Here is a 6,000-nt window from a genome sequence, read left to right as displayed (position 1 = left end):
ATATAATCATAACCGTTGCTGCTTCCTCTTAAGAACCCTCTCTGATGACAATCTCCAAATAACTATCAGATCCTGTGTTTCATCAGTACGTTCCATTGCTGTCAATGTGGACTAACTATGGAAGTATATTTTGAATTGATCACTACGTAAGATTACACACTACAGTTGCAATGCATTTCAGGCATGCAGACTAATCCTTTGCATGCTTACTCAAGAGCAAGACCCCGTGAGTTCAGTAGGCTTCCTTCTAGGTAAGTAGTCAAGGGTCAGTAGTAGCTTTACATCCCTTTCAACTCAGCTTAACTTACTCCCAAGTAAACCTGCCTAGGGTCAGGTTGCAAAATGTCCCACTCAGGTCAGACATACTTCTTAGTAAACAGGCTTGATATATAGCCATGTGTTTAAGAGCTCAGGGATAGCACAAAATGTTAAAGAGTGGGGTATAGTGAATATATAGTGGTTGCTTCAAAATGGAGAGGCATTCAAATTCAGCTGCTGTGGGAAATTAAAGGAGCATCCAGCTGCTGTAATTAAGAGGGGGTTTATGTCCAGGAATACAGCATGCTAGCAGTGAGAGTGGCTGTAAAGCATATACCTACTTAGGGAATCGTCAATTCATGTAATTTAGAGAAATGGGGACTTGAGGAGCATCCAGTCGCTGTAAAGGCTCTTATGCTAGATATGTTTAAAATCCAGTCCTAACCACTTATTCGTAAGTAAATTGGGCAGAAAGTGGCACTTGAAGGACCCTCTGCTTCCTATTGGTTTCAGAGGGACTTGTTTCAAGTATGACCAGGGTTGTAGCCATGCAGCTTTATTCCGAAGGAGGAGAAGAAGGATGTTCACCTCATAGGCCTTTGGACCGTATTGATGGAACCTTCTTTGAAATAAATGTTATCATGATTTGTTGATTTAGGTAGTAAAACAACACTCAGGGTGGCACTGTGGTCTCCAAATGCTAAAAGGGGGAGCAGATTACTGGTATATAGGTGAATCATCCAGTTCTTCTAAGTGGAGTTCAACTGCATTTGTAGGAAGCAGGCAGAAGATCTGGAGAGATACAGGTAGAGCACAAAGGCGGCATGGTCTCAGGTTTCCATAGTGAGGAAGTTATAGGATTAAGGCACATCCAGCTATTTTCGGAAGCAGAGAGAGAGGTAGCGGGTATCAAGCCGCTACAAGGAAAATTGACATGTTCTTAAAGGTAAAGGTAAAGGTACCCCTGCCCGTACGGGCCAGTCTTGACAGACTCTGGGGTTGTGCGCCCATCTCACTTAAGAGGCCAGGGGCCAGCGCTGTCCGGAGACACTTCCGGGTCACGTGGCCAGCGTGACATCGCTGCTCCGGCCAGAGCCAGAGCCAGAGCCGCACACGGAAACGCCGTTTACCTTCCCGCTGGTAAGCGGTCCCTATTTATCTACTTGCACCCGGAGGTGCTTTCAAACTGCTAGGTTGGCAGGCGCTGGGACCGAGCAGCGGGAGCGCACCCCGCCGCAGGGATTCGAACTGCCGACCTTTCGATCGGCAAGCCCTAGGCGCTGAGGCTTTAACCCACAGTGCCACCTGCACTATTTAGCAGTTGGGCATCATTTGTTTCATTTCTACCATAGAATTAAAAGTACAATATATTCAGTTCCTAGATGGTCTCTTTTCAGAGCTTCTTAGCTTCAGCAAATTTGGAAGACAGCTGTTTATAGTTTGTTTTGTAACAACTAGCTGGTTAGAGAGAATGTGTGTGCACCACCACCTTTTCTATACAAGCTTATGTATTTATAGAAGTCTGTTCCTTTTAAACAAAATATGAATTTGTATATTCATATAAATTCATATATTTGCATATACCTCCCCCTCCACAACCTGGAAAAGAATTCTGCATACACCCATGTTTATATTTTAACTGTGAGAGTAGGAGTTTCTGCATCGAGTTCCAAAATAACTTGAGCAGTCATGGTTAGTATGCATATTGAGGCCTCAGCCAGCAAAATGTATTGGAGCTGATCTGACCTTGCTCACAAGTTCTCTGACTTGCGTAGGAAGTAGAGAAACAGAAGCAGCTGCATGGAGAACTCTGCACCTTCCTCTTAGCCCTGCTCCTCACTAGAATTTTGGCACAATAAGCCAAATCCTGTTTTTTATTATATGATGCACACAAAGTTCAGGGAGCAGGTCCTATACACCAAGAACAGCCAGCATTTTATTTCTGCATAGTACAAAAATTGCAGCATCCACATCAAGTGTGGTCACTGTATGGTGGATGTTTTTAGCTGCCTCAGCTCTGGGCTTCCTCCTCATTATAGGGATTTATTTTTATGCATGTGGCTTTGTGCATACTGTATAGAACACCCCCATGTGTAGTATGAAGTGGTACAACCCAGGAAGAGGTTTAATATGTTTGTTCCAGAAACTCTAGTCTACTTTCGCAGAGCTCTAAGCATTTTGTATCATCACATACATGTTCTGTGTGATGCAGCAGTACTGATATCCAGTGACATCAAAATGGCTGGAAAGTAGACCAAGCAGCAACAGGGCTCAGTCTGAGTAGGAACTGCCTGGGGGGGAAACTCCTCCGGAAGCAGTTACTACTGTGCAAGAGATGCATCCGATAGAGAAGAGCTCCACCTAACAGCATCAAGGCAACTTATTGTACCTGCAGTTTGTTCCTTGCATTCAATGGAACTGGGGGTTCAGGAACTGTGAGACACTCTCAACTTACCTTCAAGGCAGAGTGCAGAAAGTATATGGATGCATTTTCTTGGTGGCCTTCTCTTAATAACAGAATGACAAGAGTGTTTAAATATTAACTTGCATAGATTTAAGGATTTGCTTTCATGCTGGAACCAATCCCAACCATGTCTGACCTACCCAAGGAGGAGGATGAAGGATGTGTGCCATTTACAGAAAGGGATTTAAAATCATGCCTTTTTTACTTTACACCATGAAATGTGTTGCCCCGCTTTTTTAAAAAAATGTATTTATTATTCAACCTCTTTAATAAAATAGCTTCCATATAGAACGTGCTTGGAAATAATCTGCGTTATTATATAAAACCAGGCTAGAATGTGGTTAATCTTTTCAAAACCTCTCTCCAATCCCCAAACACATTTTCTAGATTTACCTGGAATAATTCTTATCAATTTAGATGTTTTACATGTGTAATATGTCACAAAGGAACCTGGTCTCTTGCCCCATCATTTCTCTAAGCCAGTTTCCAGTTCTGTGGAAATGCACAAAGGTACCATATTCAGAAAGCCTACTTGGGAGAGCTGATAACCTATCTGACTGGCTGTCATTGGCCAGAAAGAGCCAAAGGACATCCAATGGCAGGGGATAGACTGAGCCTTTAAAGGCAGAGGTTCCCAGAGCCCCCTGACCTCAGAACATGGGAAGATACCTCCAAAAAATTTCATAATTTGGCATAATATTTGGACTGTTTGATTATTGAATATGTATAATTTGGGATATTTAATATTGTTTGATTGGATTGTTAAAGTGGAAAATTTAATAAATAGTATTTAAAAAAAACAAAAACCTAAAGGCAGAAGTTCCCTTGCAGCTTTGTTCACTTTCTCACCAGTAGGCATCCAGGCTGGGTCTTCCAGGCTTGATATTCCTCCACTTCAGTCAACTGATAGACTAGAAATACCATACTACAGTGTACAGGCTAGGACTAATCTTGTTTTAGAGCCACAGTGCTCTGGTTTATCTGCTTTATCTGCTTTCCCACTACCTTTGATTTCTAATGAAGTTTCAAAATTGGACAAGTGGCGTCAGTGTGATTGCCACCCTCAGGATTCTGCAAATCCCATGTGCCTAGATTGCTTTTGGTTCCACTATTGGAAGTCTAAGACCAGAGTGGGAAAAGTCAGGAATTTGTCCTATTCTCAGTGATAAGCAGAAGGCTGGAGAGCTGGTTTTATGCTCGGTGAAAATTGCAAGCGATTGGCTGGAGGCACGAGGTAACGTTGGTCTGGGATCTCAAGATTAAACGATTAAGTGCCTATCCTCAGTTTCCCCCTTTACATTTGGGGGGTTGGTGGCAACTTCTACCAAGAAGATTTAGCTGGCAGCACTGCAGGGCTGTAGTGCAGCAGTAGGGCAAGGAACAAGGGTAACAGCTGCCTTCAACTCAACTATAAGATTCTGAAAGACTGTAAGCTTTTGCAGACTACTGACAAAAATAAGTCGTAGCCAGGATGACCAAAAATAACACGCCTAGCATGAGTTGTGGTGGAAAGCAAGGTTAAGGGTACTTTCAGTTTTTACTTCTTGGGATTTTCTCCAAAAATGGCAAATCCATTGGGGGGGGGGGATATATAGACTGGCATTTTGATACCAACATCATGTAGATGCTGCAAGGAGCATAAATTCCACAATAAACACCAATCTGGAAGTACTCTATGATGATATAAATGCTATAAACCCCTCTCAACTTACCTTTTGTATTTGGAGTGCCTCAGGCCTTTTAGAGTTAACAATAAAGCCTCCAAGTCTGATCAGCTCAATCTTCCCATTATAGAAACTTGTTCATATAGCTATATTTAAACAGTGTAGATACAGTGTACATCTATTTATAGAATCAAGCCCAGAACTGTAATACATTTCCTATACCGTGTATAAAAAAACCCAAGAGACTGCTTGCATCAAGTGGCGTTTCACCAGGTGCAATGCATATTATATTTTAGTCAATGTGTAATAAATGCTTGGGGTATGAAATCAATCTAGTCCTGAACTGAGTTTGTAAGTTTATCCAGGTACTTTGAGATATTGATACAAGACGGCTGCCATCACATGGCTATGCTCTGCCCTACGCAAAGCAGCCTTATTCTGTTGTGTCTAGCTATTTTGGTCTTGCTCCCCCAACAAAATACCATATTTTTTGCTCTATAAGACTCACTTTTTCCCTCCTAAAAAAGTAAGGGGAAATGTGTGTGCATCTTATGGAGCGAATGCAGGCTGCGCAGCTATCCCAGAAGCCAGAACAGCAAGAGGGATTGCTGCTTTCACTGCTCAGCGATCCCTCTTGCTGTTCTGACTTCTGAGATTCAGAATATTTTTTTTCTTGTTTTCTTCCTCCAAAAACTAGGTGTGTCTTGTGGTCTGGTGCGTCTTTTAGAGCAAAAAATACGGTATATTGCATCGTGAGAGATCAATCACTCAGTTGGCAGCATGAGTGTGTACAAGACTGTGGGCACTAAGCATCTCATACAGGTGTCTCAGCCTCTGCAATAGCCTCTGCTGGGGAAGGTGTCATTGACCCAGTTTAGAACACAATAAGCCTGCTGGATCAGACCAAAGGCACATCAAGGCCAGCATTCTGTTCTCAGTGGCCAACCAGATGCCTGCGAGCAGGACCCCAAGTACAACAGCACTCTCCTTGTGATTCTCAGCAACTGGTATTCAGAGACATACTGATTCCCAACAGTGGAGGTAGAATAGAGCCATTGTGGCATAAGGTAAGGGCTGGCTGCCATATTTCTTCATAATGATATATCTACTATTCAGGGCTATAACCTGTATTTGGTTGACCAATACAATTTATTAAAGAAATAGGCAATCATTGGGCAGCCCAGCTGGACATGACTCAAACAGCCTTACAAACCTAAGTTCCATTGTAAACAACTGATAGACCGGATGCGTTCAGCATGGCAGAGAAAATGTGCAGTTGCTTTCATGCTCTGAATACAAGTTCCAGGTTCAAACGCCATTGTGCCCAGTAAAAATATAACAGTCACTACCAGTCAAAGTAGACACGACAAGAAAGATAGAACGCAGGTTGGATTATGTTCTTCGATTGTGAGCTGAAGCTGCAGTTTGCAGATGTTTGCATTCTAAGGCAGTCTTGGTGATCGATAAACTTCCAGCCAAGTTGTATGCTAGAGGTTGTTGGGCACCTTGGTTTTTGTATTAGAAAGCACCAAATTGACTAGGTATTAAAGGGCTTCTCCAGCTCCTGCTTTAGACCCTATAATAAGAATCCCATCTGAAGGTTATTACAGTTCA

The sequence above is a fragment of the Podarcis cretensis genome (genome assembly GCF_951804945.1).
Source record: "Podarcis cretensis genome assembly, chromosome: 14".
Classification (NCBI taxonomy): domain Eukaryota; kingdom Metazoa; phylum Chordata; class Lepidosauria; order Squamata; family Lacertidae; genus Podarcis; species Podarcis cretensis.
Note: the sequence above shows the minus strand (reverse complement) of the source record.